We start from the raw sequence: 18,234 nt of genomic DNA, 5'->3' as shown, positions 1-18,234 counted from the left end.
CGACAGCGTTGAGTGTGTGTGTGGGGGAAGAATGTGCCACCTCTTTAACATCTGTTTTGATCTCCAGGACACCAACGTTTCTCTCCGTTTCTCCAGTCTCTCCCTCCCGAGCCCTGAACTCCTGCCAATGACTGTTGGAGGAACTCTGATTTGCAGTTGATTGCATTAACATTCCCCAGATGTTCATCGTTCCTCTGACACCTCTTTCCCACAGCTGTGTCGTCAAGTAGACGCAAGGATACTTCTCGCCAGAGCTGCGAGGGAGCACTGTATCCCGACCAGAACACGGACCGGCTTAAGAGGTGGACCTGGATCGGGTTAAAAAGAAAACGAGGCGTGAGCTTTAATGAACAATATAGCGAAGCTGTTCAAGAGGAGAAGGAGAAGACTGAACAGAAATGTGTGCAAGAATAAAGAAGAAAAAAAAAAGAAGAAAAATTAAATTCAGTTTATTTTGTATAGCCTGATATCACAAATTATAAAGTTGCCTCCGAGGGCTTTACAGTCTGTACACAGACATCCCTGACCTTTGACCTCACATCGGATCAGAAAAAAACTTCAAAAAATAGAAAAAAACCCTCTTACAGGGTAAAAAGTGAAGAAACCTTCAGGAGAGCAACAGAGGAGGATCCCTCTCCCCGGATGGAGAGAAGAATAGATGTCATGTGACCAGAAGGAAGCTTTACAGAGTTACAACTCATTCAATGAGTATGACAGAGTGAATGAGTAGTTGGTTGTAAACAGAGAGAGGAAACCCTGATAGGACTTGAGTCTGTGCAGAAGAGCCTCGCTTTGAGAGGAAAGAGTGAATTCCCTCGGCTCTGTCCATCTGTTTGGTCTTGTCTTCACGGGGCTTGGTGGTCGCCGCATGGCCACAGGAAGTAGCCCCCCCCCCCTTGGGTCTTCAGCAGGGAACGTGATCCTTTTAATATGCCCTGCAACAGGCCCTCCACCACTGCTTTCCTCTTCAGCAGGAACCCCTCGAGCTCCACCGTGAGCCTCACTCTGGCCTCCACACTCAACGCCACGCCGGGATCAACGCGGAGGCCGCAGCTTAGCCTCGTAAACGGCGCCGACATTTTTGAGAAACAGAATTACGAGCTGCAAAACATGTCTGAGGATTGGTTACTACGGGGGTCACATGTTTTTTTTGGAGAGTGGGGTTACCTGAACGCTACATAGATCTTACCCATATCACCAGACCGAGTGTTGCTGGCGGACTATAGAGATTGAGTGGTTCCTGAGTGCGTGGTTGGGTTTATGCAACACCATCACGTTGGTTGAGGTTAGGACACTAACGGTTATCTCTCCTACTGGGTTGGTAACCAACGCCACAATGTGGGTAACACACATTGACGAGCGTGTATGAGGCCTGACGTGTTTGTGTGACATCACTCAAACGAAATGTTGGCTCAAGTGGACATCTATCATATCGTGGAACCGTCCAAGATTGGGACATCTTCACCGACGCCCCTGGAGATGATCAAATGTGTGCGTGTGATTATGTTTCCACCACATTTCCCTCTCGCTGCATTCCAGATTGTTCTCCATGTGTTCTGCGTCTATGCGCTCCATGTGAAGCCGCATGCTTCTGTGGTGGAGATCACGACTGTACGGAAAGTGAAGGAAATTAAATTTTTAAGGTTCGATTTGATCAAATCCCGGCCGTGTTCCCCAGGACTGAGACACGTCCATGAGTTTTCCTCTGATTCTTTTCTGCTTCACCAGAGTCTGTCGAATGGGATCGAGACCAGCACCACGTTTCATACCTGAGGTCCCTGTATCACTTGGACTTTGCACATACATGCGCATAACTTTCTGTGGGAATCTTTGTGTTGTAGTTGAGTGGTTTATCTGAGTCTCGTGAGCTCAAACACTACCATCCTCCCTTGTGGTGGCTTAGAAGAGGCGGAAGATAGCGAGCTGGGGATCAGAGAATATACTTGAGGATGAAGAGCAGGAAAACAAATCTGGATTCTGACCTCAACTCAAAACTGTGAGTCGCTATCCATAAAAGCAAAAAAAAACATCACATCAAACTTCAGTTTAAATCTCGCCGGAATCTAAACCCCAGCATTCTTACAGCTTGATCTCGGGATGGAGGAATACGGCCAGAGGAGAACCTCTATCAGCCGTCTGTAAACATGGACGACCAGAGGAATCTGAGCTATGAAAGCTATGGTTTAGGTACACACACACACACACACACACGTGCCGATAACAATCTGGTGCAAACAATCCGCCACTTTTGGGCTGCCAATTTCCTCAGCGGGCATGTGCGTGCCTGACCGCGTGCTGTGTCAGAATGTCAGAATGTCGGAAGCGTCCTTTTTTTTTTGTGGCCGAGAATGTATATCTGTAATCTCGCACGATGGAGATTATCTTTCACAAAGAAGACGGGAGGATACTTGTTGACTCCGGGTCCTAATTATACCACTCGGCTGCGAGTGCATTCTTTGGTTGTTTGGGATTCCCAGTCCACGGAGCCTGAGAGAAACAACAGAAACGCCGCCCGTGGTTGTGGTGACCTTCAAAGGCCGGTTGAAGGTGTGAAGTCAGCCGCTCTGTGGCGGGACAATGTCAAATTATGACATCATCAGAGTGACTGAACATCTTTACGAGCTGCTGTGTGCGCTCTGATGTGGGACTCTGACAGGTGAATTGAAATCACAGAAATATTTTGCTAGTGCTTCAGGACCTTGTTGAGCTCCTCTCCATGACTCGGTAACATAAGGAGTCCTACTTAAAATATGAGCCCTCTCTGCATAATATGGGGATAATATTGGATATTTATGTATCTTTTCTGTACTTTACATTTTTTCTATGCCGGTGTTACGTTTTAACAAGCGGCCCTCATCGTGGTAAATTCGGCAATTCAAAGTCAAACCTTCTCCTGCTGAGTCTCTGGTGAAAAAGAATCACATTATAAGTTATCGACTATTTACTGGTAATTTTTCAAATACCAGTAAATGCTGATGGGAGGGGGGGCGTTTTCGGCTACAGGTGCATTATGAGCACAATGTACCGCGGCGGCCAAGAGTGAACCAAGGAGGCTCACATGCACTCAAAGGCACCAGCTCATTTGCATATAAAGACACATTAATGTCACGCATATATAAATGAATAAATACGTGTGGACACATAAATAGAGACATACATAAATGAAGAAATACAGAAATGTAGAAATAGATTTATTTCATGATGTCCAGGTATAACTTATATTTATATATTCCTGTATTTAATTTTACATTTATTTAAGCATTTATTTATTTATTCCTGTATTTATTTATTTATTCATGTATTTAAGCATTTATTTATCTTTTCCTGTATTTATTTATTCATGTATACATTTATTTAAGCATTTATTTATCTATTCCTGTATTTATACATTTATTTATTTATTTATTTATACTGAAGACATTTTAAGTCCTCCATACACGTGGGCTGTGAAACTCAGCGTAGACACGCGGAGGGGGAGCGACTCTACAATGCTACATTAATGCTCTGGATGTTGAATAGAGGCCCTTGGAGCCTCACGCCCTCAAAGCAGCAGGAGGGAAGGCAGCTTCAACACGTCGTGATTGCACCACGCGGCACCGAGGCCTCCGTGTCACAGCCCATAATCACAACAAGCCTTGTTTTGCTCTCTTTTACCGGCGCGTGATATTTAGTCCAACAGGCTTCAAAGTGATCCCGTTTAAAAAATTAATTTTCTCCCTGAATGTTACCGTAATGACGGTCTTAACCATTAGCGTTAACACCTGACGGCAATCAGGAAACCATCTCCTTCGCACCCTTGATTACATTCTAATGATTAAATTTTTTAATTACGTCGACAAATAGCAGAGAAAGAAAAAAAAGAAAAAGAGAAGCAGGACCCTTGTCACACACGACTAGCGATGTGAGTACCGTGGAGCCTTTAACACGTTTTAAAACCCCATTATATTTATATGACATCATTGGATGGTGGGTAGACGCCGTGTATCTATCCTCAGCTGCAATCATTTTGATTGAGTCTTAAATAAAGTCTTAAAATAGCTCCATGGCAGCAACAATGTGGGACAAAACCTGCTGAATGGAAATGAACTGACTAATGACTCGCATGGATGTGAGTGAGGAGCCACGGCGAGCTCATTAATTTCAGTCCGAGCATCTCTGGGGCTCTCTAAGTGATCCCTTCATCATGTCACGATGAGGATCTATATTCAGCCTCGCACACTTTGCTCACACTTTGCATAGCAGTCATGATGTTACCCCTCAAACCCCCAGGTCATACAGGAAGTGGCAGGACCCCCCCGCTGGGCAGCGGAGCATGGTGCAGGATGCCGGGTCAATCATCCCCGCAGGAAGAGGAAGAGCCTTTACATGTTTTCCCCGGAGATACCGAGAGATGACACGCGTGCGAAGGATCGTCAGAGCGAGACGGAGAGAGATTTCAAGAGGCCGAGTGGCAGGCTGATGAACGCTCAAAGAATTTACAACCAGAGGATGTTGGGTAACAGCGGCGGCTTGAGTCACAGACGAGTCAGACTGAATACTGATAGCAGGCCATTCATTTTCAGAGACAAAAGGAATGAGACACCCAGATACGAGGACTCGAGGAAGGAGCAGAGCGATGAGGCAGAGCGCTTCCCGGCCTTCGGCTCCGGGGAGGAAAAAGGAAATCCTCTCATAACCGACAAGCCTCTGAAAACTGGACAGCAGATTAATTTGCTGCCGTCTTTCATTCTCTGACTTCACCACAAAACCGTGGAGGAGCGTCTCAGAGTGGCGAGCTCGCTTTATGCGCTTTCCTTTATTTTTTTAACAGTCCAGAGATGTGACGTCTCGCCACGTTTGACAGCCCTGTGTACACCGGCCACGCGTCGGCGGCTCTGACACACACTCGTCCTCGGGGCTAAGTGGCTAAGTGGCTGACTAGAGACCGACCAGTCTGTTAGCCTGATCCTGTCATCCCCCCCCCCCCCCACCCCCCACACACACACACACAGGAGAGCACAGGACTGAGTGCCGTGAACGTGGCCCCGTGTTGGCTGCCTCCGCCAATTAGGGCCTCATAAATAAGAGGTATCATGAGGGTATCTTTAAAATGAGAGGGGAGTGGGATGCAAAGGTAGTCAGGAATGGGGGGGGGGGGGGGGTTAAAGACTCGATCAGAATAATCTAGACTTTCTGTCTGAATGATTTCCACAAAGAGATAAAATAAGTTTTTTTTTTCAATTAGCACAAGATATTCATCTTTCTTTTTCTTCTCGGTCTGAGACTCCCGGCTGTCTGCGATCTTTAAATGACTGGACCACATTCTTTCACAATGAAAAAGACATGACTATCCCTTTAGTCATCTCACCACACACACACACACACCCCTTTCGGCTGCGATGAGTGTTTCGTGTTTTTTCTTCTTATCCGATTGCTCTCCCAAGTTTTCCACGCAGGTTTTCTGAGGATCAAACTCAGTGGACTGTTTGAATAAACGCACGTCTGACTTACAGCGACGCCTTCCAGTCCGTTACAACAGCTGAGGAACAATTCCTATTGGCTCACGAGGGGCAACGCGTTGCTTTTGTGATTTCATTTATTGAGCCGTTTAAAAAGAAAAAAAAGATGGCCATCCTTTGTGTTGTGTCTCTCCCTTTTCGCCTTCCTTCACATTCCTGACATGCTTGAGTAGAGCGATGACACACGCCCGTAAGAATGCCGACCGAGCGTTTAAAGGACTCCTGTGTGTCTCACTCCTCGTGGAGCTCGGGGCCTTTAATCAGCACGAGGGGGAAAAACAAGGAGGCGGCTCAACAATCTGACGGACGGGAACTTTTAATGCCAGATGAATTCGACGGGGGCTGAACTTCTTTGCATTTCCCAACGATCATCTCACACGTGACCGTGAACTCAAATCATGTTTTACTTTTGGGATACTCACAGCGTTCCTCCAAGCTTCCCCCATAGCACAGGGTGTTTTCCCAGAGCGCTGGACAGCCCAGCTGTGTGAGCACGGGAAATCACATACTTTCTGACAGGAAGTTCCATCGACACACACACACACACACACACACACACACACACACACACAGATGATGTGAGATTCAGCAGCTCCTGACAGGATATGGGGAGGTCGGAGGTCCGCGGGGAACTGGGTTCAAGTTGGGATCCGTGAGGGAGGTTTTAGGGGTTAAAAAATACAGCGAATGGATCGTACTTTGTCTCCGCATGGAGCTGAGATTGGTCCAGAGGAAATTCCTGGAAAGATGCCGATCACATGTGTTGATAGCCCAGCTTTTCAGCTTTCTATTTACTTTATAGGGTTCATGTTACACGTGACCCCTAATATTAAATCAGATCATTATGATAAAAAAAGTCAGATTGAAGGTTCCTTCTAGTTATAGAGCGTCTGGGACCTTCTCAGCCATTTTTATTTCGACTAAGAGTCTTACCAGCTGTTAAAGGAGACCATAAAAGGCCAGATATTACAAAATGACCCCCAGGTGAAGGAATATCTCCCTGAAGTTGTCGAGCTGCAGCCTTGCACATCCCCCCTCACACAGAGCCCCTCTCAAAGGGGACAGCACAACATGTTTGTATTTTTGAATAGTAAGACAGCGATCCTATCCGCCCGGGCTCGCCCTTCACATGGCCCGTGGTCTTGAGTAATGAATGGGTCCCGTGTGACTACATGTGAGCAGTGGTGGGCCGTCAGGGCCAGCAAGGCCTTCTCTGCTGGCCTAAACATCATCAGAATAAAATTTTTTTTAAAATAAATGTTCCCACAAATATGTATTACATTATTCCCCAGAGTAAGAGTTATACTCTTCATTTCATAGCTTTCTTCTTGGTTGCACTGCTTCCAGCCCCAGGTTGAGATTTGGAGGGCTGGTCTTTATGTTAGATCTTTTATCCAATCATATTCAGCCATCGTGTGTTGCCAGGGGGCTAACATCTGCCCTTAGGCCTGCAGAATCAACATTGCGGGCGCTGGTAGCTTAAAGTGAATGGGAATGAAAATGTTGTGTCAACCAATCAGCTTTAGAGTTGGCTCCTGAAGGCCAGCTAGCTGGCCCCGGAACCGGCACAGGAGCAGCTAGGAGGCGGAGTGCTGCACGTCTTTTGATTGGATGACCAATATTGAGAGGCGGGTCCTATGGGCAGGTAGATGCAGAACCTCAGAGTCAGAACTAGGAAACTGAATTTGACAAACGAATTAATTCGCGTACTACTAAGCTGTTTTTTCAACCCACAATGGCGGAAGGAGGAGAAGATATCGATTTGGTCGAGGATATAATTATAAGGCCATTCTCAAGACGAGCTTTAAGACCGACGACGACGACGTCACAGCCGGGGAAGGGGTTCGTTCGCCACGTTCAAAGTTCCAACTACGAGCGCTACCAATGGCTCAGACTCCGAGAAGCTCTGCACACCGGACTGCTGGGAATGCCTATCATTTGCAAGTGATCTATTTGGTGTTTGGAGCCACACTGGCTTTGCAAACTTGAGTTGTCTAACCAAGGCAGCAACGAGACACCAAAGTACGGCTCGGCACTTACAAGCATCGGTGCTTTTGAAAACTTCTGGGGACACCCGAGCGGATCTACAGATCAACGAACAAGCGGCAGGGCAACGGAGCTGCACAATGAAAAGGTGAAGAACAATAGGGAAATATTGAAAAGACTCATAAATTGTGTCATGTGTTTGGGTAAACAGGAACTTTCATCTTCATCATCACGGTGAAACTGCTCTGGGTGACAATGCGCTGTTTAGTGAACACACTGTAAAAAAAGTTGGACTTAAAGCTCAAAGTTTGTGGACCAGAAATGGATAGAAGAAGAATATTAATATAACTCTGTTGCACTCAACTATGTTCTTGCCTAGTAGTTGAACTGGACTGTATTATACTCTTCCCCTGCAATTCTCTGAATAAAAATGTCAATTTCAAGGTGACGCAACGCCTGGTTATACTGCCTCTCTGTCACACTGTATAGTGTCTAGAGCCATGGCATCATAATGATAGTAATAAGAGGTGGATTAATTCGGGTGGGACTGTGTAGGACCTCACTGAAGGCCCAGGCCCCAGGCCCACGGCACGCCACATGATGTGAGTATAGGTGGAGAACATCTGTCTGGTGGGTGACGGGGGTTTTCGAGTGTCTCGGGGAAGTGTCTCGTTGGTCAGAGGAAACACGAGTCGAGTTGAATTCAGGGAAACAAACAGGAGGTTTCGCTGCATCGCCGTCATCACATTTGACCTTTGGCCCTCCCATACAAGGTTACACACAGGCTTCTTATCCATGCCCATTAAAAGAGTACTCCCAGGAGCGGGCTACAGATGAATCTCCCCCCCCCCCCCCCCCTTCATTTTCAAACCTGTAGTATTGAACCCAACCAACCAATGCTGACTCAAGCAATACCACTCGAGGTAATTTTATGAGACTTCGCACATCTCTCTCTCTGGAGACACAAAAGGATATATGCAACTTATTTTTCACATGTGCAAAAGTATAGCATACTCCCCAAGTCTTTGATGTGTAAAATGAGCCCAAAGGAGGGCAAAGAAAAGTGTGCTCTCGTTCTTTGGGTATAGCTGTGCGCTGAAGTTCTATGAAGTTACAGTAAGGAGACAATTAGAATATTTTAGCATAAATACAGGCTGTGCTTTTAATGGTGGGTCTTTATGCTAAGCTAAGTGGCTTCTTGCTGCAGGGCTACATGTAACTAAAGAAAATAAGCATAGCTGCTGCAATATTAATGTGAACTTCAGACGCATACATTCTGGGTGTCCTCTTAAAACTCCCCCCTGAAATTATGAAAGTGTAATGACCCTGTGTGAGCACCTAATGTTGAAAAAGACACCGCAATCTACTCTCAGCAGGGAATGCCGGCTCTGATATGGTTGTCACCCCTATTTCCAGGGTCGCGACCTCCTCCCTTCACCTCTCCCAGCCCTCTCGGACCCCTCCTGCCCGGGATGCTCATCCTGTTTCCTATAGTTTCCTCTTCCCCGTGGACAGGAAATTGCTGGAGCTGGAACGGATGCTCACACAGGGGGGGAGCCGGCAGGAAGTGATCTCACTGCAGCACCTGCAACCAGGAAATAGTACAGCCCCCAGCGGGTGGGTGGAAGAACAGGCTGTGTGCGCGCACACACACACACACACACAAATATATATATATATATATATATATATATATATATATGTATACACAAACAAGTGCCTTACCCACAAACACTCTCTTACTTCCCTTACAGCTGTTGGCACTGGAACCACAACACAGGAAACGGTGTGAGCAAACTCTCAGGCAGCTCCTCTTACTTTATCAATGTTGACTCGCACATCTCAGATATCAGAAGTCTTTATTCCGACAAGCCCAGGGGTTTCCTTGCCCCGGTGCTCAGGTCGAGGCCAAGGTAAATTAACTTCATTAAAAGCTCTGATTCAATTTGGGGAATGGGAGGGGGGGGGGGGGACCTTAGTGGAGAGGAGTGTGTGTGCATATAACTCTGTTTGTATATTCCCCCGAGCGCCGCCGATAATCCAAAAAGTTTCCAATTGCATTACCGCTTCAGGAAATAGATGCCAAGGTCTTCTTGGTGGCGCAGACGGTCGAATAATGAGAGCTAACGAGGAGCGGCGTGCCACCTCGTCGGGCTCGCCACGCCTCGGGATCCATGTTGGATGAAGGCGGGTGGAATGTCATTTTGGGGAAATGTGCTTATTCACCTTCTGGTGAGTTAGGTGTGAAGATGGATACCGCTCTGGTGTGTGTGTGTGTGTGTGTGTGTGTGTCTGTGTGTGTAGGTGTGTATAAATATGAATCTACCGCGTCGTAGATTCCTATGAACCTCACAGATATCCGTCACTCTCGCTACAGTTTGACGAAAGGCCCTTTTCTGATCTAGCATGACAATAAAATAATGTCTATAAAGTCCCGGTCCCAGTGGTGTGGAAGAACGAAGCCCTTTGGGATGAAGTGGAACGCCACCTGTGAGCCGGTCACTTTCGTCCAGCGTCGGCGCCCCGACCTCACCAGTGCCCTTGAGGGACTGAATGGGAGGAACTCCCTGCAGCCGGGCTCCGAGCTCCCAGAGAAAGCTTCTCCGGGAGTGAAGAGGTAGTTACAGCGAGCCCGCTCATGCCTGTGATTTAGTCAGCACGCAGCGGCAGCGTCTGAGTGTGTGAGTAAAAAGGATGTTGTGGTAGAGCGGCCGTGACTTAATGAAGTGAATGTGTGCTGCCCAGACCTTCAGTCCATTAGCCCGTCAATGGAAGGGTGCAGCGTGGAGAGAGAGCGGAGGACGCACTCTGAATATGAATCGGCTGCGTTGGCAACAGACGACTGTACTGCACTGAGAGAGAGAGAGAGAGAGAGAGAGAGAGAGAGGGGGATGTGGGACAGGCAGATAGTGCAGCCCACTGACATACATTCTCCAGATGGAAAACAGAACATTTACTTCATTTTTCTTCTTCCAAAAAGCTTCATTTATCTTGTGTTATTGAGTGGAAACACATTGATATCCTTCTTGTTCTTGTTCTTGTTCTTGTTCTTGTTCTCCTCCTTCCCCCCCCCCATCAATGCCCTCTGCGTTGCTCTTGTAGTCAGAGTAAGGACTCTTGTGACTGAGATTCCAGACAGCCAAGTACATAAATAAGTTTCCACCACCTTGTATATATATTAGGGCTGTGAAACTATTACAAATTTAAATCAAATTAATCACAGGTTTCTGTGGATTAATCATGATTAATCACATATGACCGATATTCTCGGTATATTTTTATGAGAACATAAAGATTTATGACAAAAGACGGATATATACATTTATACATTCTTTTTTTATTCATAAAAAAACAAACAATGGTGCTGCAACTCAGCAGTTATATAGCAGTTCTCTTCCATATGGAACATTAATATATCTTCATCCGAAACAGAATGTTTAAACTAGTGCTGTGAAAAATAATGCGTTAACTCAGTTAATTCAATTTCAGGTTTAACTAGTTATTTTTTTTTACCGCATTTAACGCATGCGCAGAATGAGCTTCCAATCCGTCTGTTGTTGGTCGTCGGGACGAAAAAAAAGTCACTTGCAAAATGAGCTTCCAATACACCACTTCAATCTGAACTCTGTCCGCTCTCATGCAGACGGTCTGTTCATCGGTAATGATCCTTCCGCAGGTTCACCTCCGGAAACCTTGTTACGACTTTTACTTCCTGTAGATCAGGGTCTCAACACGTCGATCGCGACCTGCCAGTCGATCGCGGCGTAGTGTCGGTAGATCGCATGACATTAAAGAGATTGGCCCGCCTGACATGTTCTCTAGAGCACGTCTTTGTTCTTTCATTAAACTAAACGTCTGTTGTTGATCGTATCTCCACAGCAGCATGTCATTTCTGTCTCTTCGCGTTGCGTTAACACTTATCGATCTCCGTCTCGCGCGCCACAGAGCTCCGTGCGCATCGGGACCGAGCAAAAAAAGTCACTTGTCAATCTGTCCACCTTTAGATTGTATCATGGTGGAGTTAATGGTTGACAAACAAGAGAAAAATGCTCTGTTTGACCTCCCTGTTACCTTTACATTTACGAACATATTTTACCCTCGGGGTCAATTTGACCCCAGCAATTAAAACCTCCAGAAAATTATTAGAATTAATATTGCTTCCCAAGTTTAAGTGTGAGGTACTTTATGTTCGTTTGTTGACTACCTAAATAGCCCTTTAAATAAATAAAAAAGTTGATATTTCTGATATGTTTGACACAGTGAAAAACAGCCTGGGGTCAAATTGACCCCAAAGAACACCGACATTAAACATTGAATGGGGTCAAATTGACCCGAAAGGTAACAGGAGGGTTAAACATTCTGTTTAGGATGAAGATGTATTAATGTTCCATATGGAAGAAAACTGCTAAATAACTGCTGAGTTGCAGCACCATTGTATAGAAGAATGTATAAATGTATATATCCGTCTTTTGTCATAAATCTCTATGTTCTCACAAAATATACCGAGAATATCGGTAATATGTGATTAATCATGATTAATCCACAAAAACCTGTGATTAATCCGATTAAAAATTTTAATCGTTTCACAGCCCTAATATATATATATATATAGTTGTGTATACATTATAAACATGCCACCATTGTTTTTGCGCTGCAGGCGTGAGAGAATAGTTTTGTGCTGCCAGCTAAACACGGTGCACATATTAATACTCCGGGTCACCCACGGTGCTCCTTGGCGGTTAAATACAACACCAGAGCGATGCTGCATCAGGAGAGTGGGCGAACCACTAATCTGTTGCCTTCGAAGGCTTCCCACGCTCGGCCTGTACTTTACAACACCGCAAGTGTGGCTGAAGTTCGGCCCCATACTTTCACACGCTTGCTATGATATAATACCAAGTTTCTCTGTGCAATACAAACGCATTATAGCTCAGCATCATCAGAGGATCGCTACTTTAACACCGGGTCCAGGCTCATATCTTTAGTGAGACCAGCCTACGGTGTTGAGAGTCCACGCTGGTCCATGTTTTAGCAGGCAATGCATCCTGGGACGACCGGGCCTACGCTATCTGCCAAGTCTTGCCAATATTTTGTACAGCCCATTAGCACAAATTACAAACTAGAATGGGCACTCGGTAGAGCGCACACCTTTGCATATCACAAGATTGGGCATTGAATTATGAACATTTTGGCATTAGTTGCATGCCAATTGGACAAAAATGTATCGTGCTATGGTAAAAAAAGAGTTTGACCTTTCCATGACCTTGACCTTGACCTTTGACCCGATTGATCCCAAAATCTAATCAAATGATCCCCGGATAATAACCAATCATCCCACCAAATTTCATGCGATTCAAGAACATTTTGACCTGTTCATGACCTTTGACCTTGACCTTTGACCCGATCGATCCAAAAATCTAGTCAACTGGTCCCGGATAATAAACAATCATCCCACCAAATTTCATGCGATTCGGTTCAATACTTTTTGAGTTCCGAAAGATTTTGACCTGTTCATGACCTTTGACCTTTGACCCGATCGATCCCAAAATCTAATCAACTGGTCCCGGATAATAAACAATCATCCCACCAAATTTCATGCGATTCGGTTCAATACTTTTGAGTTCTGCGAAGATTTTGACCTGTTCATGACCTTTGACCTTTGACCCGATCGATCCCAAAATCTAATCAACTGGTCCCGGATAATAAACAATCATCCCACCAAATTTCATGCGATTCGGTTCAATACTTTTTGAGTTCTGCGAAGATTTTGACCTGTTCATGACCTTTGACCTTTGACCCGATCGATCCCAAAATCTAATCAACTGGTCCCCGGATAATAAACAATCATCCCACCAAATTTCATGCGATTCGTTTAATACTTTTTGAGTTATGCGAAAGATTTTGACCTGTTCATGACCTTTATCTGGGTGCACAACAGTACCCCCCTCTAGGGCCAACTCCTGATGGCCCAGGCTGATTAAAAAGTCGTGGATAGTCTTGTTCATTTATAAATGAAGCAGCTAAGTCTACCAGGAATTGCTGCCCCTCCCTATTACGAGGGCGCGACCTGCGATGAACGTCCGCAACAGCCTTCATCCTTCCTCGTTGTTAGGGAAAAGTGCCTGTGCCTGGGAGGAAGGGTATTGTGGGCAACCTCCCATGTGGAGGTGGTCACCCAGGTGGTCTGTTCTCGGAGATCTAGACAACGAGCGTATGGCACCTATGAGTCGACAAAACTCTTTCACCAGGGATGGGGAATCGGCAGCGCTGGAGCAAGCCCATCTATTACGCACACACACGGACAAGCGCTACACATACGGCCACATTTTTTGGATGGCCACCAGAAACACACTCTAGGCGCTGGATTCATGACATTTGCCTAGCGATCTGACTCACTTTGCAGGAAAAGGCCCGATCACCCGGTTACCTGGCCTGAGGGAGTTGAGACGCTTAGCCTGTTTCCCCGTCAATATTCGCTCTGCCGTGTCAACTTCCGCGACATGCAGAACGTGAGAACAGTACTCCTCCATTCCCTCATTGGCAAGATCCCGCTGGGGTCCCACTTGAAGGAACCTGACTTTTCGCAGGATCCATTCTTGGGGACATGGTTAACAATGAGATTTAGCGCCTGGGGAGAAAGGTGAATATCTTGGCCGTTGAAGCAGTTCAAATCTCAGAGACCCGTCTTCTTTCCCCACAAAAGAACTCAATCCCGCTGAGAGCGATGAAGACGGATAATCCTGTGGGGCCCCTGTAAGAGATCAATGGGACAGTCAAAAGACTTGTTAAACGGTCGAGGGAAGGAAGTTCATGAAACTTTGCTCACCCCTCCCTTTGACTGGTGAAGCTGGAAATCCTCCGCTGGCGCGGCGCCTCCGAGGCGACGAAGCTGGGAACATAACACTCGGTTGCGCCGACGCTCTCCTCTTTCCACGACGGTTATCGATCGGATGGCTACAGCGAGAGGGATTCCAGATCCGGTGTCTCCAGCCTATATCTCGAAGTCCTCCTCTGAAAGGCGTCAAGAGCCGGAACATTGCAGTAGCCCAGGCAAGAGCCAGTGTACGGGGGAGGGAAACAGCCTGACTGGGTCGTCAGCTGTTTCCGCTGACTTTGTCCAGTTTTCCTCGTGATGAAAAATCGTACGCCCTGTACGAGACAGGCCGGAAGCGTTCTTTGGTCGGCTGGGTCAGTCTGTTCTGTTACGGACCTTTGACCTTTGACCCGATCGATCCCAAAATCTAATCAACTGGTCCCCGGATAATAAACAATCATCCCACCAAATTTCATGCGATTCGGTTCAATACTTTTTGAGATTTGCGAATAACACGCATACAAATAAATAAATAAATAAATACACGGCGATCAAAACATAACCTTCCGGCATTTTCAATGCGAAGGTAATTAGCCTCAGAGGGCTTTACAACCTGTACACATAGACATCCATGTCGCAGGACCTCACATCGGATCAGGAAAAACTCCCAAAAAACCACCTGCCTTCCCACCAGCCCATCCTCATGTGGGGCTGTACGTATATGGCTGCAGGCCCACAAGAGAGAACAATGGATACTTCAACAACACATTTGCCTTTAACGCAGGAGACTGCTGTTAGTTTCCCATAACCTGAATAAAGTTGAACTGAAACAGTGAGGTTGTTTTAACCCAATGATCTCTCCCCAGTCGGGTGTTTTTTTGGGTAAACCTAAACAAGCCTTATAGCCAAACCATGCACCTGGCAATTATATCACGGTAATAATAATGCATTTTATTTAGGAAGTGATTTTTCAAAAATTCAAAGACTGAAAGTCAGATAATAAACAGCAACATGTACTTAAAGTTAGTCGACCTCAGACCCTACGGGTCAAACCCATGAGACTATAAGAAGTAGACGTTGTGACCTTTGAAGCAGAGTCAGACCCTCAGACTTCTTTCTGATGTTAGAAGGAACGCAACGCTAAGAAACCTCCAAGTAAAGCCAACCGAGGTGCATTTTACTGCTTATGAATGATTTGACTTTTCCACGTCTCAATTCGTACTATATTTAAATGTACCTTAATTTGCTGTTATCGTGGTTGTTTGTTCATTTGAAATCTTTGTATATAAATACAGCGTGTCAGTTACACAACCTCCAAACGACTGAATGTAAAGTTCTGTTTACCCTAACTTCTTTGAGGTATTATTCTGCATTCCTTTGTTTACAAAATTTAGAAAAAAAAGAGAAAAAAAAAGACTATTTTGAAGATTGTGTGTTTTGCTAAAAGTTACTGAGGGTTCACTTTAGAATCCGATCAGAAAGCAGTTTAACAGGAGGAGTCGGATCGGCTCATCTGTGGAAGGCAGCTTAGTCGACTTGGAGGACTAGTTATGGGGGTAATGAGCTGGAATGTAGGATTAATGATCCTTCCGCAGTCTCTCAACACGACAGAAAATCCATCCTCTGATTATTTATTTCCTCCTGTAAACAAACAAAGGTCAATAAACAGATCAGTCCACTCGAGCTCTCTTCCTGAGTGTGCCCCCCCGTCATGAAACATGGCCGCCTGCCAACTGAAAGAGATTTGGGGAAAAGGATCGACAGCGTTTTTTAAACCTCCTCCATTACGTCCAGAAACAAAAATGAAAACCAATATTTTGAAAAAGGGGAAAGTAAGAACAGTAGGAGTAATGCTCCAAGGTTAACGGACACAAAGAGACACCAGCTCCATCCTGCAGGTTGTTGTTGCTGCACCACCCTTTATGTTGCTCATCCGTCAGACCGTCATCGATTTCTCCGTAATTCTATGTGCGTTCAGAAAGGTGATATTAGAAATGTTCGACCCGTGTAGATATTTATCGACCGCCCTCCCCTCTCCCTCTCTTCCTCTGCCGCTTATTTGTCTCTCCCTTTCTCTCTGCCAGCTGTCAGCGTTGGCAGAGCGCCACGCTTGCCGCTCGGCTAGTGACAGATGCAGCAGCACCCGGGCAAAAAGGAGAGGAGGAACCAGAGCCGAAACGGAGACAGGTCGGAAGAGAACGCAAGAGAGAGAGAGCATGAGGGGGGAGGAGAGGCGGCGACGAAAGAAGAGGGATAGAAGAAGAAGAAGAAGTGAGACAACAGAGAGTCGGCCCTTCCCCATTGTGTCAAAAGGGACACGGCGCTGGATTAGGCCATGGCCAATAATCACAGCCAGATGGGCGGTGGAGGGGCGTGCACTGGGGGGGAGATTGAAAAACAAGTTAGCCAGAGACATTTCAGAGTGACACAGCAACTTTATTCTGACATTTTCTATTTCCAACCTTGTGTACGGTCGTCACGTTAACAGCCCTCCGACACAACGCCGCGGCTGGAAGCGCCGCACCTCATTTCCTTGCGAGATTGCATCACCGATATGCCACATCTGTGTGGCATTTAAGTCGTGTTTGGCCTTTTCCCTCCCTTATTAACATTCCAGAGCCCATTCCTGATCCACCGACACCGGGAGGTGAAACACGGACGCTTCCCTCCGGCTCCAGACACAGATTGCGGTCGTCGTTTCTTGTTTCGGAAGGAGCGACTTGTCACACATGTAATGTGATGGATCAAATGTCGGGGCTCGGCCAGTCTGAAGTAACCACAGAGGACAAGAAGAGGACGGGACCGAAAGAGAAGAAAGACTCATATTAGAAACAGGTTGAGGACGATGTGTGATTTTTATTTTTTTGTGGGGGGGGGGAAAAAGAAACAGGCGTCAGTTTCTTACTCTCTCTCCGTTTCAGCATCTCTCTCAGCTTTCACCACCTTTTCAACCAGTAGACAACACACATTAGCATGTTTGAGCCACTGCACCACGTTCTCATGAGCACGAGGCGTGCCAGACGTGCGATCTGGCCTTAATGAGTCCGAGAACGGGTGTAATCGCAGTCGACAAGGCCCGTGAACCTGGCCAAGGCTCATCGGGCCAAGAAAGACACAAACACACACACACAAGCAAACAAACAAATGAGCTCATACAAAGCGTACCCCCCCCCCCACGATCAGCCTTTACCTCATTGTTTTTCTCCCCCAGTTTCTTTTGTCTCTTCTCCTCCCCCCATCTGGTGTGTGTGGACACGGCCTCTCTGTGCTAATTCACTTCCTTGGACACCATCTGCCGCGTGACTTTCTACAGTAAACCGACCCGGGCCCGGGGGCTGTGTGTTGTCACCTGTTCAGCACGCCGCCTTCTGCCGGCCGGCATCGCCTTTCACCCGAGGCTCCGCGATGCCGACGCAGAGGGCGTGACGGCGAGGGGCGTTCGTCAAGCATTAGCTCTTCACTTATCTGATTTTAAGCCCCTAATGACCAACTCGTGTGTCGGAGCACCCGGGCAGAGTCGTTTCAGTCTATTCGCGTCCTCCCCTCTGCTCCATGGAGAAAAGTGTTCAAATTGACTTTTTAATTTACAATGACGATACAGTAGCTTCACAATTCGAGGCTATGCTTGTTCGCCGTGTTTAATGGAGGTTTTTATATGATCTCGCTCTCCCTGCCTTCTGTGGATACACCGACATGTAAGCTCGGGGCATGGTGGGGTTTTGGTAGATTAGCCTCCACCAAAAGAGCAAACGGTCCACGGGGGACTCCAAATGTGCATTATGGCGGATGTTGTGCGGATGGGTGAAAGCAGATTGGGTTGCATTTGCTATATTTAGCATTCTGAAAATGTGCTAGCTCGGGCGTTTGCGAACATTAGTTCGCAGATCTCGCGAGTGTGTCGCTGAGACAAAGAAATGTCTCTCACAAAGTTTACGT

The 18,234-nt window shown here is 46.4% G+C and overlaps 1 long non-coding RNA gene across 2 annotated transcripts; it reads right to left on the bottom strand.

Annotated features, from left to right (window-relative positions):
* Positions 1-13,375: 13,375 nt before the first annotated feature.
* Positions 13,376-17,441, bottom strand: LOC130201747 (uncharacterized). 2 transcript variants are annotated; one of them, XR_008833248.1, is made up of 4 exons: positions 17,204-17,441; positions 16,761-17,065; positions 14,695-16,676; positions 13,376-13,401 (listed from the first exon to the last, which is right to left on the bottom strand). It is a non-coding gene; the product is annotated as an uncharacterized LOC130201747 (long non-coding RNA). The 2 variants fall into 2 exon arrangements; XR_008833249.1 differs by lacking the exons at positions 13,376-13,401; positions 14,695-16,676 and having other exon boundaries at positions 16,714-17,065.
* Between the last annotated feature and the right edge of the window lie 793 nt (positions 17,442-18,234).

The sequence above is a fragment of the Pseudoliparis swirei genome, chromosome 11 (assembly GCF_029220125.1).
Source record: "Pseudoliparis swirei isolate HS2019 ecotype Mariana Trench chromosome 11, NWPU_hadal_v1, whole genome shotgun sequence".
Classification (NCBI taxonomy): Eukaryota; Metazoa; Chordata; class Actinopteri; order Perciformes; family Liparidae; genus Pseudoliparis; species Pseudoliparis swirei.
This window is presented reverse-complemented; position numbering and strand designations above follow the sequence as displayed.